We start from the raw sequence: 26,835 nt of genomic DNA, 5'->3' as shown, positions 1-26,835 counted from the left end.
GGAGAACACATATTTTCAGATGAACATGGGAGAGCAGAAGGCTGCCTAATACTGAAGCACCCCCAAACAACAAACCAAATGCAACAACTAGTACAAGCATTCCTGGGAAAAGGTCTGCAGAAGACGGATTTGCATACGGTGATGTCATCCAAGCAGTGGGCCAAAGTTGGCTGGAACCCTCATCTGCATATGAAAAGAGAAAAGGGGTATGCAGGGCATGGCGGCCTTTTGCGGCGCTTGGATGACCCTTAGTTCGCATTAAACACCTCCACCCTCCGTCGGTGTGGGGCTCATGTTGGCTATGCCCCAGCCCCTGAAGCATTCAAGCTGATTTCTTGCAGCAGCTGGGCACTGTAACAGCTCCAGAGCTGCTCTGTAAGGCAAGTAAAAGGGTGTTGGCCCTGCAGCACTACCTGTAGTTTGCATTGTGCGTTGGAAGGCACAAAGTAAGCAGACAGGAGAAGTCAGGAGAGTGCACAAGGGCAAGGGCAGGGGCTCAAGAAAAGAGAAGTGGAAACAGACAGCAAACTAGGCTGGAGAGAGACCTGAGACAAAGAGATCTGAATTATACGAGTAGCCGACCAGAGGAAACACAAATTATGTAGTCAAGTGTCCCACATTTGGGGAAATCGTAGGAGCAGCACACCCAGAGTGCAATGGGTGAGCCTTGCCCTGGGAGAAGCACCTTCCTGATCATAGTATCTCACCTGGCAGGTAAGTAGGAGTTGGGCTAGAGCTGGGGAGGGTCGCTGCTCGGGCACCCCCCTGTCAAGTGAAGGAAATCCAACTGAGGCAGCACAAGGAAACTCTCAAAAAAAGAACAAGGCTAGAGGAAGATCTGAGACAAAGAAATCTGACTTTTACCAGAGCTGACCAGAGGAAAGCACAAACACAGTCCCCCACTACCACAAATAATGCAGTCGAGTTTCCCACATTTGGGGAAATCACAGGGGTCAGCATACCCAGAATGCAATGAATGAACCTCACCCTGGAAGAACAATCTTCATGACCATGGTATCTCCTATGCAAAATAAGTATGATTTGGGATAGGGCTGGGGAGGGCCGCTGCTCAGGCACATCTCTGTCAAGTAAAGGAGATTCAACTGAGGCAGCACAAGAGAACTCTCATCTGGGGACAACAACTGCAGGGAGAACACATATTTTCAGATGAACATGGGAGAGCAGAAGGCTGCCTAATACTGAAGCACCCCAAACAACAAACCAAATGCAACAACTAGTACAAGCATTCCTGGGGGAAGGTCTGCAGAAGACGTATTTGCATACGGTGATGTCATCCAAGCAGTGGGCCAAAGTTGGCTGGAACCCTCATCTGCATATGAAAAGAGAAAAGGGGTATGCAGGGCATGGCGGCCTTTTGCGGCGCTTGGATGACCCTTAGTTCGCATTAAACACCTCCACCCTCCGTCGGTGTGGGGCTCATGTTGGCTATGCCCCAGCCCCTGAAGCATTCAAGCTGATTTCTTGCAGCAGCTGGGCACTGTAACAGCTCCAGAGCTGCTCTGAAAGGCAAGTAAAAGGGTGTGGGCCCTGCAGCACTACCTGTAGTTTGCATTGTGCGTTGGAAGGCACAAAGTAAGCAGACAGGAGAAGTCAGGAGAGTGCACAAGGGCATAGAAGGCAGCGGCTCAAGAAAAGAGAAGTGGAAACAGACAGCAAACTAGGCTGGAGAGAGACCTGAGACAAAGAGATCTGAATTATACGAGAGCCGACCAGGGGAAACACAAATTATGCAGTCAAGTTTCCCACATTTGGGGAAATCGCAGGAGCAGCACACCCAGAGTGCAATGGGTGAGCCTTGCCCTGGGAGAAGCACCTTCATGATCATAGTATCTCACCTGGCAGTTATGTAGGAGTTGGGCTAGAGCTGGGGAGGGTCGCTGCTCGGGTACCCCCCTGTCAAGTGAAGGAGATCAAACTGAGGCAGCACAATGGAACTCTCGAAAGAAGAACAAGGCTAGAGGAAGATCTGAGACAAAGAAATCTGACTTTTACCAGAGCTGACCAGAGGAAAACACAAACACAGTCCCCCACTACCACAAATAATGCAGTTGAGTTTCCCACATTTGGGGAAATCACAGGGGTCAGCATACCCAGAATGCAATGAATGAACCTCACCCTGGGAGAACAATCTTTATGACCATGGTATCTCCTATGCAAAATAAGTATGATTTGGGATAGGGCTGGGGAGGGCCGCTGCTCAGGCACATCTCTGTCAAGTAAAGGAGATTCAACTGAGGCAGCACAAGGGAACTCTCATCTGGGGACAACAACTGCCGGGAGAACACATATTTTCAGATGAACATGGGAGGGCAGAAGGCTGCCTAATACTGAAGCACCCCCAAACAACAAACCAAATGCAACAACTAGTACAAGCATTCCTGGGGGAAGGTCTGCAAAAGACGGATTTGCATACAGTGATGTCATCCAAGCAGTGGGCCAAAGTTGGCTGGAACCCTCATCTGCATATGAAAAGAGAAAAGGGGTATGCAGGGCATGGCGGCCTTTTGCGGCGCTTGGATGACCCTTAGTTCGCATTAAACACCCCCACCCTACTTCGGTGTGGGGCTCATGTTGGCCATGCCCCAGCCCCTGAAGCATTCAAGCTGATTTCTTGCAGCAGCTTGGCACTGTAACAGCTCCAGAGCTGCTCTGTAAGGCAAGTAAAAGGGTGTGGGCCCTGCAGCACTACCTGTAGTTTGCATTGTGCATCGGAAGGCACAAAGTAAGCAGACAGGAGGAGAAGTCAGGATAGTGCACAAGGGTATAGAAGGGAGGGGCTCAAGAAAAAAGAAGTGGAAACAGACAGCAAACTAGGCTGGAGAGAGACCTGAGACAAAGAGATCTGAATTATATGAGAGCCGACTAGGGGAAACACAAATTATGCAATCAAGTTTCCCATATTTGGGGAAATCGCAGGGGCAGCACACCCAGAGTGCAATGGGTGAGCCTTGCCCTGGGAGAAGCAACTTCATGATCATAGTATCTCACCTGGCAGGTAAGTAGGAGTTGGGCTAGAGCTGGGGAGGGTCGCTGCTCGGGCACCCCCCTGTCAAGTGAAGGAGATCCAACTGAGGCAGCACAAGGGAACTCTTGAAAGAAGAACAAGGCTAGAGGAAGATCTGAGACAAAGAAATCTGACTTTTACCAGAGCTGACCAGAGGAAAGCACAAACACAGTCCCCCACTACCACAAATAATGCAGTTGAGTTTCCCACATTTGGGGAAATCACAGAGGTCAGCATACCCAGAACGCAATGAATGATCCTAACCCTGGGAGAACAATCTTCATGACCATGGTATCTCCTATGCAAAATAAGTATGATTTGGGATAGGGCTGGGGAGGGCCGCTGCTCAGGCACATCTCTGTCAAGTAAAGGAGATTCAACTGAGGCAGCACAAGGGAACTCTCATCTGGGGACAACAACTGCAGGGAGAACACATATTTTCAGATGAACATGGGAGGGCAGAAGGCTGCCTAATACTGAAGCACCCCCAAACAACAAACCAAATGCAACAACTAGTGCAAGCATTCCTGGGGGAAGGCCTGCCGCAGATGGATTTGCATATGGTGATGTCATCCAAGCAGTGGGTCAAAGTTGGCTTCAACCCTCGTCTGCATATGAAAAGAGAAAAGGGGCATGCAGGGCATGGCGGCCTTTTGCGGCGCTTGGCTGACCCCTAGTTTGCATTAAACACCTCCACCCTCCGTCGGTGTGGGGCTCATGTTGGCTATGCCCCAGCCCCTGAAGCATTCAAGCTGATTTCTTGCTGCAGCTGGGCACTGTAACAGCTCCAGAGCTGCTCTGTAAGGCAAGTAAAAGGGTGTGGGCCCTGCAGCACTACCTGTAGTTTGCATTGTGCGTTGGAAGGCACAAAGTAAGCAGACAGGAGAAGTCTGGAGAGTGCACAAGGGCATAGAAGGCAGCGGCTCAAGAAAAGAGAAGTGGAAACAGACAGCAAACTAGGCTGGAGAGAGACCTGAGACAAAGAGATCTGAATTATACGAGAGCCGACCAGGGGAAACACAAATTATGCAGTCAAGTTTCCCACAGGAGTATATAGGATACGACCCAGTGGTACCTGACGACATAGATACTAACAGCTATTTAATAACATTACGCTAGAAAGTGATTATTAGCAACATATATATCTATATAAACAACCCCGCCAGGGTTGTGCCTTCAAAAATAATCACACACGGACACGCTTTTTAAACCTTTTTTTCACATCTCTTTATTCTTCTTATGCACATGTATGTTAGTTCTGTGATTTTAACCTTTATGTTTCACTGCAGTTTGGGATAATAATATTAATATTTATCCAATTTTAATACATACTTAATAAAGGTTATATTTTATGATTCATTCATTCTGTCCAGTGCGTCAACAGTGCAGATTTCTTCTTGTTTTTTCTCCCAAATTCTATAACAATGACAGTAAATGTTGTTTCTTTTCAAACAGAACTTTCTTGACCATGCTTCTTGCTTGAAAGATCTGGGAGCACATGGAAAACAGTACAAACCATGCAGTATCACAAGAGCCTTTATTTGATATTTCATGAAGATAGAGCAGAATTGAGGACACGTCAACTATTTCTGCCGAAGGTGGTTCATCTTTCCACATGGTGCCTTTGGCCACTGACACCTTCGTTGAGTCAAAGTCTCTGGCTGTGGTCAGAACTTTGAAAATTTATGTCACCAGAACGGTTCAGATTAGGAAAACAGAGGCTCTGTTTGTCCTGTATGCTCCCAACAGGATTGGGTGTCCTGCTTCCATGTAGACAATTATGCGCTGGATCTGTGGTAAGATTCAGCATGCTCATTCCACGGCAGGATTGCCGTTACTGAATTAGGTGAAGACCCATTCTACTAGAAAGGTGGGTTCATCCTGGGCAGCTGGTCGGGGAGTCTCGGCATTGCAACTTTGCCGAGCAGCTATTTAGTAAACACTTTTGCTAAGTTTTACAAGTTTTAGAGTAAAGGAGATTCAACTGAGGCAGCACAAGGGAACTCTCATCTGGGGACAACAACTGCAGTGAGAACACATATTTTCAGATGAACATGGGAGGGCAGAAGGCTGCCTAATACTGAAGCACCCCCAAACAACAAACCAAATGCAACAACTAGTACAAGCATTCCTGGGGGAAGGTCTGCAGAAGACGGATATGCATATAGTGATGTCATCCAAGCAGTGGGCCAAAGTTGGCTGGAACCCTCATCTGCATATGAAAAGAGAAAAGGGGTATGCAGGGCATGGCGGCCTTTTGCGGCGCTTGGATGACCCTTAGTTCGCATTAAACACCCCCACCCTCCTTCGGTGTGGGGCTCATGTTGGCCATGCCCCAGCCCCTGAAGCATTCAAGCTGATTTCTTGCAGCAGCTTGGCACTGTAACAGCTCCAGAGCTGCTCTGTAAGGCAAGTAAAAGGGTGTGGGCCCTGCAGCACTACCTGTAGTTTGCATTGTGCATTGGAAGGCACAAAGTAAGCAGACAGGAGGAGAAGTCAGGATAGTCCACAAGGGTATAGAAGGGAGGGGCTCAAGAAAAAAGAAGTGGAAACAGACAGCAAACTAGGCTGGAGAGAGACCTGAGACAAAGAGATCTGAATTATATGAGAGCCGACCAGGGGAAACACAAATTATGCAGTCAAGTTTCCCACATTTGGGGAAATCGCAGGGGCAGCACACCCAGGTGAGATACTATAATCAGGAAGGTGCTTCTCCCAGGGCAAGGCTCACCCATTGCACACTGGGTGTGCTGCTCCTACGATTTCCCCAAATGTGGGACACTTGACTGCATAATTTGTGTTTCCTCTGGTCGGCTCTCGTATAATTCAGATCTCTTTGTCTCAGGTCTCTCTCCAGCCTAGTTTGCTCTCTGTTTCCACTTCTTTTTTCTTGAGCCCCTCCCTTCTATACCCTTGTGGACTATCCTGACTTCTCCTCCCGTCTGCTTACTTTGTGCCTTCCAATGCACAATGCAAACTACAGGTAGTGCTGCAGGGCCCACACCCTTTTACTTGCCTTACAGAGCAGCTCTGGAGCTGTTACAGTGCCCAGCTGCTGCAAGAAATCAGCTTGAATGCTTCATGGGATGGGGCATGGCCAACATGAGCCCCACACCAAAGGAGGGTGGGGGTGTTTAATGCGATCTAGGGGTCATCCAAGCACCGCAAAAGGCCGCCATGCCCTGCACGCCCCTTTTCTCTTTTCATATGCAGATGAGGGTTGAAGCCAACTTTGACCCACTGCTTGGATAACATCACCATATGCAAATCCATCTGCTGCAGGCCTTCCCCCAGGAATGCTTGCACTAGTTGTTGCATTTGGTTTGTTGTTTGGGGGTGCTTCAGTATTAGGCAGCCTTCTGCCCTCCCATGTTCATCTGAAAATATGTGTTCTCACTGCAGTTGTTGTCCCCATATGAGAGTTCCCTTGTGCTGCCTCAGTTGAATCTCCTTTACTTGACAGAGATGTGCCTGAGCAGCGGCCCTCCCCAGCCCTATCCCAAATCATACTTATTTTGCATAGGAGACACCATGGTCATGAAAATTGTTCACCCAGGGTGAGGTTCATTCATTGCATTCTGGGTATGCTGACCCCTGTGATTTACCCAAATGTGGGAAACTCGCCTGCATTATTTGTGGTAGTTGGGGACTGTGTTTGTGTTTTCCGCTGGTCAGCTCTGGTAAAAGTCAGATTTCTTTGTCTCAGATCTTCCTCTAGCTTTGTTCTTCTTTCGAGAGTTCCATTGTGCTGCCTCAGTTGGATCTCCTTCACTTGACAGGGGGGTGCCCGAGCAGCGACCCTCCCCAGCTCTAGCCCAACTCCTACTTACCTGCCAGGTGAGATACTATGATCTTGAAGGTGCTTCTCCCAGGGCAAGGCTCAACCATTGCACTCTGGGTGTGCTGCCCCTGCGATTTCCCCAAATATGGGAAACTTGACTGCATAATTTGTGTTTCCCCTGGTCGGCTCTCGTATAATTCAGATCTCTTTGTCTCAGGTCTCTCTCCAGCCTAGTTTGCTGTCTGTTTCCACTTCTCTTTTCTTGAGCCGCTCCCTTCTATGCCCTTGCGCACTATCCTGACTTCTCCCGTCTGCTTACTTTGTGCCTTCCAACGCACAATGCGAACTACAGGTAGTGCTGCAGGGCCCACACCCTTTTATTTGCCTTACAGAGCAGCTCTGGAGCTGTTACAGTGCCCAGCTGCTGCAAGAAATCAGCTTGAATGCTTCAGGGGCTGGGGCATAGCCAACATGAGCCCCACACCGAAGGAGGGTGGAGGTGTTTAATGCGAACTAGGGGTCATCCAAGCGCCGCAATAGGCCGCCATGCCCTGCATAACCCTTTTCTCTTTTCATATGCAGATGAGGGTTCCAGCCAACTTTGGCCCACTGCTTGGATGACATCACCGTATGCAAATTCGTCTCCTGCAGACCTTCCCCCAGGAATGCTTGTACTAGTTATTGCATATGGTTTGATATTTGATGGTGCTTCAGTATTAGGCAGCCTTCCGCCCTCCCATGTTCATCTGAAAAAATGTGGTCTCCCTGCAGTTGTTGTCCCCAGACGAGAGTTCCCTTGTGCTTCCTCAGTTGAATCTCCTTAACTTGACGGGGGAGGGGCTTGCCCGAGCAGCCACCCTCCCCAGCCCTATCCCAACTCATACTTATTTTGCATATGAGATCTCTATATCATGAAGATTGTTATCACAGGGTGAAGTTCATCCATTATATTTTAAAATAGGAAGGTTCAAATTACATATTTGAATTGCATCTATGTGCTGGATTCAAATGTCCCCCCCCCTTCCTTTCTCAATTGTGCCCGTCAGCAGCTATTCTAAGGTTGCTGCCAATGGGTGTGACACATTAATTTCTTCTGTGGGGTACACTGGACTCCACAAGGATTCACATTGGGGTGTAGAGTAGGATCTTGATCTGAGGCACCAACCGGCTCAAAGCTTTTGACTGTTCCCAAGATGCTCAGCGCATTCTCCTCTATAACCCCGCTTCCATGAACAGGGAGCTCAGTTTGTAGTTGGTGCCTTCAGTAGCAGGCCACTTAACAGGGGCCTGCCTCAGGCAGCCTATTCTTAGCTATTAATTTTGACAAGAAAATAAGAACTTTTTTTATGAGAATCTACAAGGGCTGCAGCAGGCTAGGTCTAATAGACATCTTTACTGCAGCTTCATCACTCCCAGCGGCGCTGTATACTCCCGTGCCCTGGTTGCTGGGTCACTGCAGCGGAGGCTCCGGTTTCTTCCTAAGGTCAGTCACACACGCACCGCCCTTCCGGATCACGAGGCCGCTGATGAAGGGGAGCGTGGCCGTAGGGGGTGGACCGTGTGCGCACTGGCGTGGACACTGATTACTGGGCAGCCGCTCCACGAGCCACCAGGTACAGTTAAGGAGCACAGGTCTGGGTTTTTTTCTCCCATATTAAACCAATTTTGTACTGCCCGCAGCGCATTGTGATAGGTAATAGGGCCTGATTCAGGTTGGATTGCAATCACAGTAAGCGATCCAACTGCAAAAATTGCTAAGAGCATACGCATGTGCCTGCATTTTCTGCGGCACCCCGCAGAGAATGCGATCGCCTCTGCCTGTCAATCGGGGCAGGGGGGGAGAGGGGGGTCAGCAACACTCCATTTCCAAGTCAGGGATGGAGCGGTGCGGGGGCAAGGCTTCAAAATGGGGTCTGCAACGGAGGAGACACAGGGGGCGTGGTCACAGCGGCTGTATGACATCACATTCAGCCGCTGTGATCACAAAAATGGTGGCGGCTTCCTGCGCGCACATACAGTCTGCACCAGCAGGAGGCTACACCATTTTTTATGATCACGCTGAACTGCAGTGCGACTGCAATTACAGATTGGTCAAGAAGGGAGGCGTCATGCTGGGTGGCCATGTCCTGTCACTGTGCAGGAGCCAGCACCGCTCACACACTAGTCCCCGGGTGCAGCCCCCAACCCCCGGGACACCCGGAGCAACAAAATGTAGATTCAGGCCACCAGGCCACGCCCCTACCTATGAAACCATGCCTCCTTTTTACCATTGCGCTGCTTATCTGCGCGCACTGCATTACAATCTCCTTCGCCACCTCTCTGGGTGTCACCAGTGATAGTGACACCTCTGCCATGCTTGTAGCAGCTGGTCCTAAGATCTACGCCTCAAGCCCTGAGTGTTTGCCCTTGTGACTTGTTGATCATCATAGCGAAGCAGATGCTTACAGAAAACTGCAGGGGCTTAGATTGAAAATAAAAAAATATATGGGTATAAGGTAGAGAGGAGCGGGTTCGGTTCTCCGAGAACCGAATTCCCCACGAACTCCACGTGGTTTACACTGGTCCGAGGCAGGCTCGGTTGTTCCCGCCTGACTCGGAAAACCTGAACAAGGGAAAATGTCATCATCCCGCTGTCGGATTCTCGCGAGATTCGGATTTCATATAAAGAGCTGCGCGTTGCCGCCATTTTTACTCGTGCATTGAAGAGGGAGCGGAGAGGACGTGGCTATGTTCTCTCAGTGGAAATCTCAATATCAGTGCTCAGTATCAGTGGTTACTTATTGCTGCTCAGTAATACTAGTAGTGTGTCTCTCCTGCTCAGTGTCAGTTCTCAGTAGTATCCTCATCAGTGCTCAGTATCACTGCTCATTGTCTTGTGCTGCATTGTGGTGCTCAGCATACTACAGTACATTACTAATAGTCCAGTGCTGCATCTTGCTGCTCAGTGTCAGTTCTAGTATCCTCATCAGTGCTCACTATCACTGCTCATTACATTGTGGTGTTCTGTATACTACAGTAACATAGTAATATAGTAACATATAGTAATATAGTTTTTGAGGTTGAAAAGAGGCAAATTGCCCATCGTGTTCAACCTGTTTTAAGTTGTGATGATTCTACATACTTGCTGAATAATGTTTTATGACTAGTTAACTACTACAACTCATGTTACCCCCGGATTAACCATGTTGATATTTTAAGTATTATAACCTTGGATAGCTTTTTCATTCAGAAATGTATCCATTCCTTTTTTAAATCCAATTACAGAGTCCGCCATTACCACCTTCCCTGGCAGGGAATTCCACATCCTGATTGCCCTAACAGTGAAGATCATAGTATCTCACCTGGCAGGTAAGTAGGAGTTGGGCTAGAGCTGTGGAGGATTGCTGCTTGGGCACCCCCTGTCAAGTGAAGGAGATCCAACTGAGGCAGCACAAGGGAACTCTCGAAAGAAGAACAAGGCTAGAGGAAGATCTGAGACAAAGAAATCTGACTTTTACCAGAGCTGACCAGAGGAAAGCACAAACACAGTCCCCCACTACCACAAATAATGCAGTCGAGTTTCCCACATTTGGGGAAATCACAGGGGTCAGCATACCCAGAATGCAATGAATGAACCTCACCCTGGGAGAACAATCTTCATGACCAAGGTATCTCCTATGCAAAATAAGTATGATTTGGGATAGGGCTGGGGAGGGCCGCTGCTCAGGCACATCTCTGTCAAGTAAAGGAGATTCAACTGAGGCAGCACAAGGGAACTCTCATCTGGGGACAACAACTGCAGGGAGAACACATATTTTCAGATGAACATGGGAGGGCAGAAGGCTGCCTAAAACTGAAGCACCCCCAAACAACGAACCAAATGCAACTACTAGTGCAAGCATTCCTGGGGGAAGGCCTGCAGCAGATGGATTTGCTTATGGTGATGTCATCCAAGCAGTGGGTCAAAGTTGGCTTCAACCCTCGTCTGCATATGAAAAGAAAAAAGGGGTGTGCAGGGCATGGCGGCCTTTTGCGGCGCTTGGATGACCCCTAGTTCGCATTAAACACCTCCACCCTCCTTCGGTGTGGGGCTCATGTTGGCTATGCCCCAGCCCCTGAAGCATTCAAGCTGATTTCTTGCAGCAGCTGGGCACTGTAACAGCTCCAGAGCTGCTCTGTAAAGCAAGTAAAAGGGTGTGGGCCCTGCAGCACTACCTGTAGTTTGCATTGTGCGTTGGAAGGCACAAAGTAAGCAGATGGGAGAAGTCAGGATAGTGCACAAGGGTATAGAAGGGAGGGGCTCAAGAAAAAAGAAGTGGAAACAGACAGCAAACTAGGCTGGAGAGAGACCTGAGACAAAGAGATCTGAATTATATGAGAGCCGACCAGGGGAAACACAAATTATGCAGTCAAGTTTCCCACATTTGGGGAAATCGCAGGGGCAGCACACCCAGAGTGCAATGGGTGAGCCTTGCCCTGGGAGAAGCATCTTCATGATCATAGTATCTCACCTGGCAGGTAAGTAGGAGTTGGGCTAGAGCTGGGGAGGGTCGCTGCTCGGGCACCCCCTGTCAAGTGAAGGAGATCCAACTGAGGCAGCACAAGGGAACTCTCGAAAGAAGAACAAGGCTAGAGGAAGATCTGAGACAAAGAAATCTGACTTTTACCAGAGCTGACCAGAGGAAAGCACAAACACAGTCCCCCACTACCACAAATAATGCAGTTGAGTTTCCCACATTTGGGGAAATCACAGGGGTCAGCATACCCAGAATGCAATGAATGAACCTAACCCTGGGAGAACAATCTTCATGACCATGGTATATCCTATGCAAAATAAGTATGATTTGGGATAGGGCTGGGGAGGGCCGCTGCTCAGGCACATCTCTGTCAAGTAAAGGAGATTCAACTGAGGCAGCACAAGGGAACTCTCATCTGGGGACAACAACTGCAGGGAGAACACATATTTTCAGATGAACATGGGAGGGCAGAAGGCTGCCTAATACTGAAGCACCCCCAAACAACAAACCAAATGCAACAACTAGTGCAAGCATTCCTGGGGGAAGGCCTGCAGCAGATGGATTTGAATATGGTGATGTCATCCAAGCAGTGGGTCAAAGTTGGCTTCAACCCTCGTCTGCATATGAAAAGAATAAAGGGGTGTGCAGGGCATGGCGGCCTTTTGCGGCGCTTGGATGACCCCTAGTTCGCATTAAACACCTCCACCCTCCTTCGGTGTGGGGCTCATGTTGGCTATGCCCCAGCCCCTGAAGCATTCAAGCTGATTTCTTGCAGCAGCTGGGCACTGTAACAGCTCCAGAGCTGCTCTGTAAAGCAAGTAAAAGGGTGTGGGCCCTGCAGCACTACCTGTAGTTTGTATTGTGCGTTGGAAGGCACAAAGTAAGCAGACGGGAGAAGTCAGGATAGTGCACAAGGGTATAGAAGGGAGGGGCTCAAGAAAAAAGAAGTGGAAACAGACAGCAAACTAGGCTGGAGAGAGACCTGAGACAAAGAGATCTGAATTATATGAGAGCCGACCAGGGGAAACACAAATTATGCAGTCAAGTTTCCCACATTTGGGGAAATCGCAGGGGCAGCACACCCAGAGTGCAATGGGTGAGCCTTGCCCTGGGAGAAGCATCTTCATGATCATAGTATCTCACCTGGCAGGTAAGTAGGAGTTGGGCTAGAGCTGGGGAGGGTCGCTGCTCGGGCACCCCCCTGTCAAGTGAAGGAGATCCAACTGAGGCAGCACAAGGGAACTCTCGAAAGAAGAACAAGGCTAGAGGAAGATCTGAGACAAAGAAATCTGACTTTTACCAGAGCTGACCAGAGGAAAGCACAAACACAGTCCCCCACTACCACAAATAATGCAGTTGAGTTTCCCACATTTGGGGAAATCACAGGGGTCAGCATACCCAGAATGCAATGAATTAACCTAACCCTGGGAGAACAATCTTCATGACCATGGTATCTCCTATGCAAAATAAGTATGATTTGGGATAGGGCTGGGGAGGGCCGCTGCTCAGGCACATCTCTGTCAAGTAAAGGAGATTCAACTGAGGCAGCACAAGGGAACTCTCATCTGGGGACAACAACTGCAGGGAGAACACATATTTTCAGATGAACATGGGAGGGCAGAAGGCTGCCTAATACTGAAGCACCCCCAAACAACAAACCAAATGCAACAACTAGTGCAAGCATTCCTGGGGGAAGGCCTGCCGCAGATGGATTTGCATATGGTGATGTCATCCAAGCAGTGGGTCAAAGTTGGTTCAAACACCTTTGCAAAGTTCTATAAGTTTGATACCCTGGCTGAGGAGGACCTCCTGTTTGCTCAATCGGTGCTGCAAAGTCATCCGCACTCTCCTGCCCGTTTGGGAGCTTTGGTATAATCCCCATGGTCCTTACGGAGTCCCCAGCATCCTCTAGGACGTAAGAGAAAATAAGATTTTAAACCTACCGGTAAATCTTTTTCTCGTAGTCCGTAGAGGATGCTGGGTGCCCGTCCCAAGTGCGGTCTACTTCTGCAAGACTTGTATATAGTTATTGCTTACATAAGGGTTATATGTTAGTTTTCATCGGTCTTGGACTGATGCTATGTTGTTTTCATACTGTTAACTGGGTAGTATATCACAAGTTATACGGTGTGATTGGTGTGGCTGGTATGAATCTTGACCTTGGATTAACAAAAATCCTTTCCTCGTACTGTCCGTCTCCTCTGGGCACAGTTTCTCTAACTGAGGTATGGAGGAGGGGCATAGAGGGAGGAGCCAGTGCACACCCAGATCTAAAGTCTTTCTTAAAGTGCCCATGTCTGCTGCGGAGCCCGTCTATCCCCCATGGTCCTTACGGAGTCCCCATCATCCTCTACGGACTACGAGAAAAAAAAATTACCGGTAGGTTTAAAATGTTATTTTTTTCTCTGCAACCCACTGCTAAATTGTGCTTCCTAGCTGTTTTTTATAAAATCACTTAATTAAATCTAACTCTGATTACGTCAGAGAAGGCCAGGTACCCTACACCATAAGAGGGGGTTTGAAATTTTGACTTGTCTACTTAAAGATCACCAAAATCTGATGACAAGGTCAATTACATCCCTGGGTGGGATTGAACCACCAACCTTTTGGTTAATAGCCCATGTAAGTGCAAGAAATCCTGAAGCACTCACTCATCATGGGAAAGTACCAATGTGTTTCTTACAAAAATTCTCCAGATTATTGACTTTTTAAAGTTTTTCTAGGAAACGTTCTAGATGAATGCTTATTAGCCTTTGTCAGTATTGACTTTCGCAAGGTGTCTCTGTGGCGCAATCGGTTAGCATGTTTGGCTATTAACCAAAAGGTTGGTGGTTCAATCCCACCCAGGGATGTAATTGACCTTGTAATCAGATTTTGGTGATCTTTAAGTAGACAAGTCAAAATTTCAAAAAAACCCCTTATGGTGTAGGGTACCTGGCCTTCTCTGATGTAATCAGAGTTAGATTTGATTAAGTGATTTTATAAAAAAACAGCTAGGAAGCACAATTTAGCAGTGAGTTGCAGAGAAAAAAAATTATGCTGGCAGAAAAGTCCAATTGAGTGATTAAACAGCTCTTCATTTTCTGATTTTATGTTTATGCTAACAAATTTGCTCTCTGAAAAGTGTCCACAAAGCCAAGTCTCTGATTAACACCTTTGTAGGAATGGTTTTTCACCTATTACTGAATTAAACTTGCTTCATTGGAAAGGCATCAAAGATGCATCCTCATTTCAATGTCTACTGAAATAATACAGGTTGACACCAGGAAACGTCACTGCATCCTTGCTGCTTCCTCATGGGGAAGTCTGTTTAATGTGAAAACAAGGTGATATCTAATCAGCACACAGGTAAGGAATTAAGAAAATCTTTCTTTATGGGTGAAGATGTTTCTCACAAATTGTTGTCCCAATGCATCATTGAAATTCAAGATGGAAGATGATTTTCATATATCACTTGTACATTTTGCATTGCTCTTCTGGTGACAATGTAGTTTGTTTTTGTCAATTACCATTTCAGTAATAGGGTAAAGAAAATTAAGTGGATTTTTTAAAGAAAACAATGCTGTCAATATACTATTAAAACAAATTAAAATGATAAAAGTTATTGTACTTTAAGTAAAAATAAAAGTGCCAAAATATCAATCCCAGTTTTTGATTACTTTAATTATAAAAAAAAAAATGCACATAGCAGAGGATAGTTTCGATCAATCGACCTCTGGGTTATGGGCCCAGCATGCTTCCATTGCACTACTCTGCTGCTCATGGAAGTGTCAGAGATCCTGAAGACTAAATTGATTAAAGGCCTTAAAGTACTGGACTATAAGGAAAGACTTACTAGGCTGAATATTTATACACTAGAAAAGAGGTGCCTAAGAGGAGATATTATTAATATCTTCAAATATGTAAAGATACATAACAAAGAGTTATCAGAGGAATTATTTATTAAAAGAACACGTGGTCACTCGCTGCGACTGGAGGAAAGTTCAGAACGCAATGGAGGAAAGGTTTCTTCACTGTTAGGGCAATCAGGATGTGGAATTCCCTGCCAGGGAAGGTGGTAATGGCGGACTCTGTAATTGGATTTAAAAAAGGAATGGATACATTTCTGAATGAAAAAGCTATCCAAGGTTATAATACTTAAAATATCAACATGGTTAATCCGGGGGTAACATGAGTTATAGTAGCTAACTAGTCATAAAACATTATTCAGCAAGTATGTAGAATCATCACAACTTAAAACAGGTTGAACACGATGGGCAATTTGCCTCTATTCAACCTCAAAAACTATGTTACTATATTACTATGTTATTGTAGTATACAGAACACCACAATGCAATGAGCAGTGATAGTGAGCACTGATGAGGATACTAGAACTGACACTGAGCAGCAAGATGCAGCACTGGACTATTAGTAATGTACTGTATTATGCTGAGCAACACAATGCAGCACAAGACAATGAACAGTGATACTGAGCACTGATGAGGATACTACTGAGAACTGACACTGAGCAGGAGAGACACACTACTAGTATTACTGAGCAGCAATAAGTAACCACTGATACTGAGCACTGATATTGAGATTTCCACTGAGAGAACATAGCCACGTCCTCTCCGCTCTCTCTTCAATGCACGAGTAAAAATGGCAGCAACGCGCAGCTCTTTATATGGAATCCGAATCTCGCGAGAATCCGACAGCGGGATGATGACATTTTCCCTTGTTCAGGTTTTCCGAGTCAGGCGGGAACAACCGAGCCTGCCTCGGACCAGTGTAAACCACGTGGAGTTCGTGGGGAATTCGGTTCTCGGAGAACCGAACCCGCTCCTCTCTACCTTATACCCTATAAATTTTTTTATTTTCAATCTAAGCCCCTGCAGTTTTCTGTAAGCATCTGCTTCGCTATGATGATCAACAAGTCACAAGGGCAAACACTCAGGGTTTGAGGCGTAGATCTTAGGACCAGCTGCTACAAGCATGGCAGAGGTGTCACTATCACTGGTGACACCCAGAGAGGTGGCGAGGGAGATTGTAATGCAGTGCGCGCAGATAAGCAGTGCAATGGTAAAAAGGAGGCATGGTTTCATAGGTAGGGGCGTGGCCTGGTGGCCTGAATCTACATTTTGTTGCTCCGGGTGTCCCGGGGGTTGGGGGCTGCACCCGGGGACTAGTGTGTGAGCGGTGCTGGCTCCTGCAAAGTGACAGGGCATGGCCACCCAGCATGACGCCTCCCTTCTTGACCATGCTGTAATTGCAGTCGCACTGCAGTTCAGCGTGATCATAAAAAATGGTGTAGGCTCCTGCTGGTGCAGACTGTATGTGCGCGCAGGAAGCCGCCACCATTTTTGTGATCACAGCGGCTGAATGTGATGTCATACAGTCGCTGTGACCACGCCCCCTGTGTCTCCTCCGTTGCAGACCCCATTTTGAAGTCTTGCCCCCGCACCGCTCCATCCCTGACTTGGAAATGGAGTGTTGCTGACCCACCTCTCCCCCCCTTCCCCGCCCCGATTGACAGGCAGAGGCGATCACATTCTCTGCGGGGTGCCGCAGAAAATGCAGGCACATGCGTATGCTCTTAGCAATTTTTGCAGTTGGATCGCTTATTGTGATTGCAATCCAACCTGAATCAGGCCCTATTACCTATCACAATGCGCTGCGGGCAGTACAAAATTGGGTTAATATAGGAGAAAAACCCCCAGACCTGTGCTCCTTAACTGTACCTGGTGGCTAGTGGAGCGGCTGCCCAGTAATCAGTGTCCACCGCAGTGCGCACACGGCCCACCCCCTACGGCCTCGCTCCCCTTCAGCAGCGGCCTCGTGATCCGGAAGGGTGGTGTGTGTGTGACTGACCTTAGGATGAAACCGGAGCCTCCGCTGCAGTGACCCAGCAACCAGGGCACGGGAGTATACAGCGCCGCTGGGAGTGATGAAGCTGCAGTAAAGATGTCTATTAGACCTAGCCTGCTGCAGCCCTTGTAGATTCTCATAAAACAAGTTCTTCTTTTCTTGTCAAAATTAATAGCTAAGAATAGGCTGCCTGAGGCAGGCCCCTGTTAATTGGCCTGCTACTGAAGGCACCAACTACAAACTGAGCTCCCTGTTCATGGAAGCGGGGTTATAGAGGAGAATGCACTGAGCTTCTTGGGAACAGTCAAAAGCTTTGAGCCGGTTGGTGCCTCAGATCAAGATCCTACTCTACACCCCAATGTGAATCCTTGTGGAGTCCAGTGTACCCCACAGAAGAAATTAATGTGTCACACCCATTGGCAGCAACCTTAGAATAGCTGCTGACGGGCACAATTGAGAAAGGAAGGGGGGGGGGACATTTGAATCCAGCACATAGATGCAATTCAAATATGTAATTCGTACCTTCCTATTTTAAAATATAATGGATGAACCTCACCCTGTGAGAACAATCTTCATGATCAAGAGATCTCATATGCAAAATAAATATGAGTTGGGATAGGGCTGGGGAGGGCTGCTCGGGCAGCACCTCCCCCATCAAGTTAAGGAGATTCAACTGAGGAAGCACAAGGGAACTCTCGTCTGGGGACAACAACTGCAGGGAGACCACATCTTTTCAGATGAACATGGGAGGGCGGAAGGCTGCCTAATACTGAAGCACCATATGCAACAACTAGTACAAGCATTCCTGGGGGAAGGTCTGCAGCAGACAGATTTGCATACGGTGATGTTATCCAAGCAGTGGGCCAAAGTTGACTGGAACCCTCATCTGCATATGAAAAGAGAAAAGGGGCATGCAGGGCATGGCGGCCTTTTGCAGTGCTTGGATGACCCCTAGTTCACATTAAACACCCCCACCCTCCTTTGGTGTGGGGCTCATGTTGGCCATGCCCCATCCCCTGAAGCATTCAAGCTGATTTCTTGCAGCAGCTGGGCACTGTAACAGCTCCAGAGCTGTTCTGTAAGGCAAGTAAAAGGGTGTGGGCCCTGCAGCACCACCTGTAGTTCGCATTGTGCGTTGGAAGGCACAAAGTAAGCAGACGGGAGGAGAAGTCAGGATAGTGCGCAAGGGCATTCTTTTCTCTTAGTCCGTAGAGGATGCTGGGGTCACATTAAGAACCATGGGGTATAGACGGGATCCGCAAGAGACATGGGCACTTTAAGACTTTCAAAGGGTGTGAACTGGCTCCTCCCTCTATGCCCCTCCTCCAGACTCCAGTTATAGGAACTGTGCCCAGGGAGACGGACATTTCGAGGAAAGGATTTATTGTTAAACTAAGGTGAGCATCTTACCAGCTCACACCTTAAACATGCCGCAGAACGTGGCATTCAACAGAACACAAGCCAACGGCATGAACAATTGCAGCAAAAAGCTGACCAGAACCATAACACAACATGTGTATAACCACAAGTAATAACTGCAGACACAGTATGGACTGGGACGGGTGCCCAGCATCCTCTACAGACTAAGAGAAAAGGATTTACCGGTAGGTATTAAAATCCTATTTTCTCATACGACCTAGAGGATGCTGGGGTCACATTAAGAACCATGGGGTTATACCAAAGCTCTTGAACGGGTGGGAGAGTGCGTACGACTCTGCAGCACCGAATGACCCAACTTAAGGTTATCATCAGCCAAGGTATCAAACTTGTAAAACTTAGCAAAAGTGTTTACTAAATAGCTGCTCGGCAAAGTTGCAATGCCGAGACTCCCCGACCAGCTGCCAAGGATGAACCCACCTTTCTAGTAGAATGGGTCTTCACCTACTTCAGTAACGGCAATCCTGCCGTGGAACGAGCATGCTGAATCTTACCACAGATCCAGCGCATAATGGTCTGCATGGAAGCAGGACACCAAATCCTGTTGGGAGCATACAGGACAAACAGAGCCTCTGTTTTCCTAATCTGAACCGTTCTGGTGACATACATTTTCAAAGTTCTGACCACAGCCAGAGACTTTGACTCAACGAAGGTGTCAGTGGCCAAAGGCACCATGTGGAAAGATGAACCACCTTCGGCAGAAATTGTTGACGTGTCCTCAATTCTGCTCTATCTTCATGAAAGATCAAATAAAGGCTCTTGTGATACTGCATGGTTTGTACTGTTTTCCATGTGCTCCCAGACCTTTAAGCAAGTAGCATGGTCAAGAAAGTTCTGTTTGAAAAGAAACAACATTTACTGTCATTGTTATGCAAATAAACTTACATTAAAGCTAACAAGAAAGCACACTCGTTCTGTCTTTAAACTGATAAAAGAAACCCCAATAATATGGGGCATGCAAAAATTGAGATAAAACTCAGTTTTGCTCCTCTCCACGGAAATCTTTAATAAAAGGCGAAATATTTGTTAGTTCTGAAGAGAAACCAGAGCATGACCAAGATTCCACCTGTCGCCTGAGTGCCATGCCAGCAGTTCTCATTCAGCTGAAAGTGAGCACCCAATTTGAATGAAAGAAAGCAGATTTCTCACCAGGCTTCCCCTTGCTATAAACATGGTTTGTACTCTTTTCTATGTGCTCCCAGATCTTTCAAGCAATTAGTATAGTCAAGAAAGTTCTGTTTGAAAAGAAACAAACATTTACTGTCATTTCTATGCAAATGAGCTTACATTAAAGCACACTCGTTCTATCTTTAAACCGATAAAAGAAACCCCAATAAGACGGAGCATGCAAAAATTGAGATAAAACTCAGTTTTGCTCCTCTCCACGGAAATCTTTAGTAAAAGGCGAAAGATCTGTTCGTTTTGAAGAGAAACCAGAACATGACCAAGATTCCACCTGTCGCCTGAGTGCCATGCCAGCAATCCTCATTCAGCTCAAAGTGAGCACCCAATTTGAAAGAAAGAAAGCAGATTTCTCACCAGGCTTCCCCTTGCTATAAACATGGTTTGTACTCTTTTCCATGTGCTCCCAGATCTTTCAAGCAATTAGTGTGGTCAAGAAAGTTCTGTTTGAAAAGAAACAAACATTTACTGTCATTTCTATGCAAATGAGCTTACATTAAAGCACACTCGTTCTATCTTTAAACCGATAAAATAAAATCCCAATAAGATGGGGCATGCAAAAATTGAGATAAAACTCAGTTTTGCTCCTCTCCACGGAAATCTTTAGTAAAAGGCGAAAGATTTGTTCGTTCTGAAGAGAAACCAGAACATGACCAAGATTCCACCTGTCGCCTGAGTGCCATGCCAGCAGTCCTCATTCAGCTCAAAGTGAGCACCCAATTTGAAAGAAAGAAAGCAGATTTCTCACCAGGCTTCCCCTTGCTATAAACATGGTTTGTACTCTTTTCCATGTGCTCCCAGATCTTTCAAGCATTTAGTATAGTCAAGAAAGTTCTGTTTGAAAAGAAACAAACATTTACTGTCATTTCTATGCAAATGAGCTTACATTAAAGCACACTCGTTCTATCTTTAAACCGATAAAAGAAACCCCAATAAGACGGAGCATGCAAAAATTGAGATAAAACTCAGTTTTGCTCCTCTCCACGGAAATCTTTAGTAAAAGGCGAAAGATCTGTTCGTTTTGAAGAGAAACCAGAGTATGACTAAGATTCCACCTGTCGCCTGAGTGCCATGCCAGCAGTCCTCATTCAGCGCAAAGTGAGCACCCAATTTGAAAGAAAGAAAGCAGATTTCTCACCAGGCTTCCCCTTGCTATAAGCATGGTTTGTACTCTTTTCCATGTGCTCCCAGATCTTTCAAGCAATTAGAATGGTCAAGAAAGTTCTGCTTGAAAAGAAACAGACATTTATAGTCATTGTTATGCAAATAAACTTACATTAAAGCTAACAAGAAACTGATAAAAGAAACCCCAATAATATGGGGCATGCAAAAATTGAGATAAAACTCAGTTTTGCTCCTCTCCACAGAAATCTTTAATAAAAGGCGAAAGATTTGTTCGTTCTGAAGAGAAACCAGAGCATGACCAAGATTCCACCTGTCGCCTAAATGCTGTGCCAGCAGTCCTCATTCAGATCAAAGTGAGCGCCCAACTTGAAAGTAAGCAGATTTCTCACCTGGCTTCTCCTTGCTATAAGCATGGTTTGTACTGTATTCCATGTGCTCCCAGATCTTTCAAGCAAGTAGCATGGTCAAGAAAGTTCTGTTTGAAAAGAAACAAACATTTACTGTCATTTCTATGCAAATGAGCTTACATTAAAGCACACTCATTCTATCTTTAAACCGATAAAAGAAACCCCAAAAAGATGGGGCATGCAAAAATTGAGATAAAACTCGGTTTTGCTCCTCTCCACGGAAATCTTTAATAAAAGGCGAAAGATTTGTTCGTTCTGAAGAGAAACCAGAGCATGACCAAGATTTTTATCTGAAAATATGTGTTCTCCCTGCAGTTGTTGTCCCCAGATGAGAGTTCCCTTGTGCTGCCTCAGTTGAATCTCCTTTACTTGACAGAGATGTGCCTAAGCAGCGGCCCTCCCCAGCCCTATCCCAAATCATACTTATTTTGCATAGGAGATACCATGGTCATGAAGATTGTTCTCCCAGGGTGAGGTTCATTCATTGCATTCTGGGTATGCTGACCCCTGTGATTTTCCCAAATGTGGGAAACTCGCTTTTATACCCTTGTGCACTATCCTGACTTCTCCTCCTGTCTGCTTACTTTGTGCCTTCCAATGCACAATGCAAACTACAGGTAGTGCTGCAGGGCCCACACCCTTTTACTTGCCTTACAGAGCAGCTCTGGAGCTGATACAGTGCCAAGCTGCTGCAAGAAATCAGCTTGAATGCTTCAGGGGATGTGGCATGGCCAACATGAGCCCCACACCGAAGGAGGGTGGGGGTGTTTAATGCGAACTAAGGGTCATCCAAGCGCCGCAAAAGGCCGCCATGCCCTGCATACCCCTTTTCTCTTTTCATATGCAGATGAGGGTTCCAGCCAACTTTGGCCCACTGCTTGGATGACATCACCGTATGCAAATCCGTCTTCTGCAGAACTTCCCCCAGGAATGCTTGCACTAGTTGTTGCATTTGGTTTGTTGTTTGGGGGTGCTTCAGTATTAGGCAGCCTTCTGCCCTCCCATGTTCATCTGAAAATATGTGTTCTCCCTGCAGTTGTTGTCCCCAGATGAGAGTTCCCTTGTGCTGCCTCAGTTGAATCTCCTTTACTTGACAGAGATGTGCATGAGCAGCGGCCCTCCCCAGCCCTATCCCAAATCATACTTATTTTGCATAGGAGATACCATGGTCATGAAGATTGTTCTCCCAGGGTGAGGTTCATTCATTGCATTTTGGGTATGCTGACCCCTGTGATTTACCCAAATGTGGGAAACTCGACTGCATTATTTGTGGTAGTGGGGGACTGTGTTTGTGTTTTCCTCTGGTCAGCTCTGTTAAAACTCAGATTTCTTTGTCTCAGATTTTCCTCTAGCCTTGTTCTTCTTTCGAGAGTTCCCTTGTGCTGCCTCAGGTGGATCTCCTTCACTTGACAGGGGGGTGCCCGAGCAGCGACCCTCCCCAGCTCTAGCCCAACTCCTACTTACCTGCCAGGTGAGATACTATGATCAGGAAGGTGCTTCTCCCAGGGCAAGGCTCACCCATTGCACTCTGGGTGTGCTGCTCCTACGATTTCCCCAAATGTGGGACACTTGACTGCATAATTTGTGTTTCCTCTGGTCGGCTCTCGTATAATTCAGATCTCTTTGTCTCAGGTCTCTCTCCAGCCTAGTTTGCTGTCTGTTTCCACTTCTTTTATCTTGAGCCCCTCCCTTCTATACCCTTGTGCACTATCCTGACTTCTCCTCCCGTCTGCTTACTTTGTGCCTTCCAATGCACAATGCAAACTACAGGTAGTGCTGCAGGGCCCACACAATCTTTTACTTGCCTTAAAGAGCAGCTCTGGAGCTGTTACAGTGCCCAGCTGCTGCAAGAAATCAGCTTGAATGCTTCAGGGGATGGGGCATGGCCAACATGAGCCCCACACCAAAGGTGGGTGGGGGTGTTTAATGCGAACTAGGGGTAATCCAAGCACCGCAAAAGGCCGCCATGCCCTGCACGCCCCTTTTCTCTTTTCATATGCAGATGAGGGTTGAAGCCAACTTTGACCCACTGCTTGGATGACATCACCATATGCAAATCCATCTGCTGCAGGCCTTGCCCCAGGAATGCTTGCACTAGTTGTTGCATTTGGTTTGTTGTTTGGGGGTGCTTCAGTATTAGGCAGCCTTCTGCCCTCCCATGTTCATCTGAAAATATGTGTTCTCCCTGCAGTTGTTGTCCCCAGATGAGAGTTCCCTTGTGCTGCCTCAGTTGAATCTCCTTTACTTGACAGAGATGTGCCTGAGCAGCGGCCCTCCCAGCCCTATCCCAAATCATACTTATTTTGCATAGGAGACACCATGGTCATGAAGATTGTTCACCCAGGGTGAGGTTCATTCATTGCATTCTGGGTATGCTGACCCCTGTGATTTCCCCAAATGTGGGAAACTCGCCTGCATTTTTTGTGGTAGTGGGGGACTGTGTTTGTGTTTTCCTCTGGTCAGCTCTGGTAAAAGTCAGATTTCTTTGTCTCATATATTCCTCTAGCCTTGTTCTTCTTTCGAGAGTTCCCTTGTGCTGCCTCAGTTGGATCTCCTTCACTTGACAGGGGGGTGCCCGAGCAGTGACCCTCCCCAGCTCTAGCCCAACTCCTACTTACCTGCCAGGTGAGATACTATGATCATGAAGGTGCTTCTCCCAGGGCAAGGCTCACCCATTGCACTCTGGGTGTGCTGCTCCTGTGATTTCCCCAAATGTGGGAAACTTGATTGCATAATTTGTGTTTCCCCTGGTCGGCTCTCGTATAATTCAGATCTCTTTGTCTCAGGTCTCTCTCCAGCCTAGTTTGCTGTCTGTTTCCACTTCTCTTTTCTGGAGCCACTCCCTTCTATGCCCTTGCGCACTATCCTGACTTCTCCCGTCTGCTTACTTTGTGCCTTCCAACGCACAATGCGAACTACAGGTAGTGCTGCAGGGCCCACACCCTTTTAGTTGCCTTACAGAGCAGCTCTGGAGCTGTTACAGTGCCCAGCTGCTGCAAGAAATCAGCTTGAATGCTTCAGGGGCTGGGGCATAGCCAACATGAGCCCCACACCAAAGGAGGGTGGGGGTGTTTAATGCGAACTAGGGGTCATCCAAGCACCGCAAAAGGCCGCCATGCCCTGCATGCCCCTTTTCTCTTTTCATATGCAGATGAGGGTTCCAGCCAACTTTGGCCCACTGCTTGGATGACATCACCGTATGCAAATCCGTCTGCTGCAGACCTTCCCCCAGGAATGCTTGTACTAGTTGTTGCATATGGTTTGATATTTGATGGTGCTTCAGTATTAGGCAGCCTTCCGCCCTCCCATGTTCATCTGAAAAGATGTGGTCTCCCTGCAGTTGTTGTCCCCAGACGAGAGTTCCCTTGTGCTTCCTCAGTTGAATCTCCTTAACTTGATGGGGGAGGGGCTGCCCGAGCAGCCACCCTCCCCAGCCCTATCCCAACTCATACTTATTTTGCATATGAGATCTCTTGATCATGAAGATTGTTCTCACAGGGTGAAGTTCATCCATTATATTTTAAAATAGGAAGGTACAAATTACATATTTGAATTGCATCTATGTGCTGGATTCAAATGTCCCCCCCCCCCTTCCTTTCTCAATTGTGCCCATCAGCAGCTATTCTAAGGTTGCTGCCAATGGGTGTGACACATTAATTTCTTCTGTGGGGTACACAGGACTCCACAAGGATTCACATTGGGGTGTAGAGTAGGATCTTGATCTGAGGCACCAACCGACTCAAAGCTTTTGACTGTTCCCAAGATGCTCAGCGCATCCTCCTCTATAACCCCGCTTCCATGAACAGGGAGCTCAGTTTGTAGTTGGTGCCTTCAGTAGCAGGCCACTTAACAGGGGCCTGCCTCAGGAAGCCAATTCTTAGCTATTCATTTTGACAAGAAAAGAAGAACTTGTTTTATGAGAATCTACAAGGGCTGCAGCAGGCTAGGTCTAATAGACATCTTTACTGCAGCTTCATCACTCCCAGCGGCGCTGTATACTCCCGTGCCCTGGTTGCTGGGTCACTGCAGCGGAGGCTCCGGTTTCTTCCTAAGGTCAGTCACACACACACCGCCCTTCCGGATCACGAGGCCGCTGATGAAGGGGAGCGTGGCCGTAGGGGGTGGACCGTGTGCGCACTGGCGTGGACACTGATTACTGGGCAGCCGCTCCACTAGCCACCAGGTACAGTTAAGGAGCACAGGTCTGGGGGTTTTTCTCCTATATTAAACCAATTTTGTACTGCCCGCAGCGCATTGTGATAGGTAATAGGGCCTGATTCAGGTTGGATTGCAATCACAATAAGTGATCCAACTGCAAAAATTGCTAAGAGCATACGCATGTGCCTGCATTTTCTGCGGCACCCCGCAGAGAATGCGATCGCCTCTGCCTGTCAATCGGGGCAGGGGGGGAGAGGGGGGTCAGCAACACTCCATTTCCAAGTCAGGGATGGAGCGGTGCGGGGGCAAGGCTTCAAAATGGGGTCTGCAATGGAGGAGACACAGGGGGCGTGGTCACAGCAGCTGTATGACATCACATTCAGCCGCTGTGATCACAAAAATGGTGGCGGCTTCCTGCGCGCACATACAGTCTGCACCAGCAGGAGGCTACACCATTTTTTATGATCACGCTGAACTGCAGTGCGACTGCAATTACAGCATGGTCAAGAAGGGAGGCGTCATGCTGGGTGGCCATAAGAGATGAGCGGGTTCGGTTCCTCGGAATCCGAACCCGCCCGAACTTCACCCTTTTTTGCTCGGGTTCGAGCAGACTCGGATCCTCTCGCCTTGCTCGGTTAACCCGAGCGCGCCCGAACGTCATCATCCCGCTGTCGGATTCTCACGAGACTTGGATTCTATATAAGGAGCCGCGCGTCGCCGCCATTTTCACACGTGCATTGAGATTGATAGGGAGAGGACGTGGCTGGCGTCCTCTCCGTTTAGATTAGAAGATAGAGACGAGTGACATTTGATTTACTACTAATTTGGGGAGCAGTTGAACTTGTCAGGAGTACTCAGTAGTGCAGAGTTTTGCTGATAGTGACAACCAGTTTTATTATTTATAATCCGTTCTCTGCCTGAAAAAAAACGATACACATACCATATCTGTGCTCAGCCTCAGTGTGCTGCATGATATATCATCTATGTATATCTGACTGTGCTGAGTGCTCACTGCTCACACAGCTTAATTGTGGGGGAGACTGGGGAGCAGTTATAGCAGGAGTACAGTGCACACTTTTGCTGCCAGTGTGACCACCAGTATATTGTCTGCCTGAAAAAGTTAAACACTCCTGTGGTGTTTTTTTTTTATTCTATAAATGCATTCTGCTGACAGTGTCCAGCAGGTCCGTCATACATATATTATATAAATATTTACCTGCAGTAGTGTTATATATTTTTTTTCATCTTTATCATCTCTATATTAGCAGACGCAGTACGGTAGTCCACGGCTGTGGCTATCTCTGTGTCGTCAGTGCTCGTCCATAATTGTATACCTACCTACCTGTGGTGGTTTTTTTTTTTCTATCTTCTTCATACTAG

General features: G+C 47.4%; 21 non-coding genes and 4 pseudogenes across 21 annotated transcripts; 8 read left to right on the top strand and 17 right to left on the bottom strand.

Annotated features, from left to right (window-relative positions):
- Positions 1 to 558: 558 nt before the first annotated feature.
- On the bottom strand, positions 559 to 722 carry LOC135001837 (U1 spliceosomal RNA). The gene has a single exon (XR_010203163.1). It is a non-coding gene; the product is annotated as a U1 spliceosomal RNA (small nuclear RNA).
- Positions 723 to 874: 152 nt separating this feature from the next.
- On the bottom strand, positions 875 to 1,038 carry LOC135001797 (U1 spliceosomal RNA). Its single transcript, XR_010203126.1, has one exon. It is a non-coding gene; the product is annotated as a U1 spliceosomal RNA (small nuclear RNA).
- Positions 1,039 to 1,708: 670 nt separating this feature from the next.
- LOC135001755 (U1 spliceosomal RNA) lies at positions 1,709 to 1,871 on the bottom strand. Its single transcript, XR_010203089.1, has one exon. It is a non-coding gene; the product is annotated as a U1 spliceosomal RNA (small nuclear RNA).
- Positions 1,872 to 2,023: 152 nt separating this feature from the next.
- On the bottom strand, positions 2,024 to 2,187 carry LOC135001795 (U1 spliceosomal RNA). Its single transcript, XR_010203124.1, has one exon. It is a non-coding gene; the product is annotated as a U1 spliceosomal RNA (small nuclear RNA).
- Positions 2,188 to 2,889: 702 nt separating this feature from the next.
- On the bottom strand, positions 2,890 to 3,024 carry LOC135001762 (U1 spliceosomal RNA; annotated as a pseudogene).
- Positions 3,025 to 3,176: 152 nt separating this feature from the next.
- Positions 3,177 to 3,340, bottom strand: LOC135001811 (U1 spliceosomal RNA). Its single transcript, XR_010203140.1, has one exon. It is a non-coding gene; the product is annotated as a U1 spliceosomal RNA (small nuclear RNA).
- A 2,361-nt stretch (positions 3,341 to 5,701) lies between these two features.
- On the top strand, positions 5,702 to 5,857 carry LOC135001767 (U1 spliceosomal RNA). Its single transcript, XR_010203098.1, has one exon. It is a non-coding gene; the product is annotated as a U1 spliceosomal RNA (small nuclear RNA).
- Positions 5,858 to 6,531: 674 nt separating this feature from the next.
- LOC135001819 (U1 spliceosomal RNA) lies at positions 6,532 to 6,695 on the top strand. The gene has a single exon (XR_010203148.1). It is a non-coding gene; the product is annotated as a U1 spliceosomal RNA (small nuclear RNA).
- A 152-nt stretch (positions 6,696 to 6,847) lies between these two features.
- Positions 6,848 to 7,010, top strand: LOC135001757 (U1 spliceosomal RNA). Its single transcript, XR_010203091.1, has one exon. It is a non-coding gene; the product is annotated as a U1 spliceosomal RNA (small nuclear RNA).
- A 3,303-nt stretch (positions 7,011 to 10,313) lies between these two features.
- LOC135001801 (U1 spliceosomal RNA) lies at positions 10,314 to 10,477 on the bottom strand. Its single transcript, XR_010203130.1, has one exon. It is a non-coding gene; the product is annotated as a U1 spliceosomal RNA (small nuclear RNA).
- A 692-nt stretch (positions 10,478 to 11,169) lies between these two features.
- LOC135001831 (U1 spliceosomal RNA) lies at positions 11,170 to 11,311 on the bottom strand (annotated as a pseudogene).
- A 151-nt stretch (positions 11,312 to 11,462) lies between these two features.
- On the bottom strand, positions 11,463 to 11,626 carry LOC135001804 (U1 spliceosomal RNA). The gene has a single exon (XR_010203133.1). It is a non-coding gene; the product is annotated as a U1 spliceosomal RNA (small nuclear RNA).
- Positions 11,627 to 12,318: 692 nt separating this feature from the next.
- LOC135001830 (U1 spliceosomal RNA) lies at positions 12,319 to 12,460 on the bottom strand (annotated as a pseudogene).
- Positions 12,461 to 12,612: 152 nt separating this feature from the next.
- LOC135001758 (U1 spliceosomal RNA) lies at positions 12,613 to 12,776 on the bottom strand. The gene has a single exon (XR_010203092.1). It is a non-coding gene; the product is annotated as a U1 spliceosomal RNA (small nuclear RNA).
- A 6,743-nt stretch (positions 12,777 to 19,519) lies between these two features.
- On the bottom strand, positions 19,520 to 19,635 carry LOC135001784 (U5 spliceosomal RNA). The gene has a single exon (XR_010203114.1). It is a non-coding gene; the product is annotated as a U5 spliceosomal RNA (small nuclear RNA).
- Positions 19,636 to 19,909: 274 nt separating this feature from the next.
- LOC135001780 (U5 spliceosomal RNA) lies at positions 19,910 to 20,025 on the bottom strand. The gene has a single exon (XR_010203110.1). It is a non-coding gene; the product is annotated as a U5 spliceosomal RNA (small nuclear RNA).
- Positions 20,026 to 20,300: 275 nt separating this feature from the next.
- Positions 20,301 to 20,416, bottom strand: LOC135001772 (U5 spliceosomal RNA). Its single transcript, XR_010203103.1, has one exon. It is a non-coding gene; the product is annotated as a U5 spliceosomal RNA (small nuclear RNA).
- Positions 20,417 to 20,690: 274 nt separating this feature from the next.
- Positions 20,691 to 20,806, bottom strand: LOC135001771 (U5 spliceosomal RNA). The gene has a single exon (XR_010203102.1). It is a non-coding gene; the product is annotated as a U5 spliceosomal RNA (small nuclear RNA).
- Positions 20,807 to 21,070: 264 nt separating this feature from the next.
- On the bottom strand, positions 21,071 to 21,186 carry LOC135001781 (U5 spliceosomal RNA). Its single transcript, XR_010203111.1, has one exon. It is a non-coding gene; the product is annotated as a U5 spliceosomal RNA (small nuclear RNA).
- A 270-nt stretch (positions 21,187 to 21,456) lies between these two features.
- On the bottom strand, positions 21,457 to 21,572 carry LOC135001777 (U5 spliceosomal RNA). The gene has a single exon (XR_010203107.1). It is a non-coding gene; the product is annotated as a U5 spliceosomal RNA (small nuclear RNA).
- Positions 21,573 to 21,716: 144 nt separating this feature from the next.
- Positions 21,717 to 21,844, top strand: LOC135001766 (U1 spliceosomal RNA; annotated as a pseudogene).
- A 593-nt stretch (positions 21,845 to 22,437) lies between these two features.
- On the top strand, positions 22,438 to 22,601 carry LOC135001794 (U1 spliceosomal RNA). The gene has a single exon (XR_010203123.1). It is a non-coding gene; the product is annotated as a U1 spliceosomal RNA (small nuclear RNA).
- A 152-nt stretch (positions 22,602 to 22,753) lies between these two features.
- On the top strand, positions 22,754 to 22,916 carry LOC135001829 (U1 spliceosomal RNA). The gene has a single exon (XR_010203158.1). It is a non-coding gene; the product is annotated as a U1 spliceosomal RNA (small nuclear RNA).
- A 675-nt stretch (positions 22,917 to 23,591) lies between these two features.
- LOC135001814 (U1 spliceosomal RNA) lies at positions 23,592 to 23,755 on the top strand. Its single transcript, XR_010203143.1, has one exon. It is a non-coding gene; the product is annotated as a U1 spliceosomal RNA (small nuclear RNA).
- A 152-nt stretch (positions 23,756 to 23,907) lies between these two features.
- Positions 23,908 to 24,070, top strand: LOC135001838 (U1 spliceosomal RNA). The gene has a single exon (XR_010203164.1). It is a non-coding gene; the product is annotated as a U1 spliceosomal RNA (small nuclear RNA).
- Positions 24,071 to 26,835: the final 2,765 nt, after the last annotated feature.

Source organism: Pseudophryne corroboree, unplaced genomic scaffold (genome assembly GCF_028390025.1).
Source record: "Pseudophryne corroboree isolate aPseCor3 unplaced genomic scaffold, aPseCor3.hap2 scaffold_1677, whole genome shotgun sequence".
Lineage (NCBI taxonomy): Eukaryota > Metazoa > Chordata > Amphibia > Anura > Myobatrachidae > Pseudophryne > Pseudophryne corroboree.
Note: the sequence above shows the minus strand (reverse complement) of the source record. Positions and strands in the feature narration are given on the sequence as shown.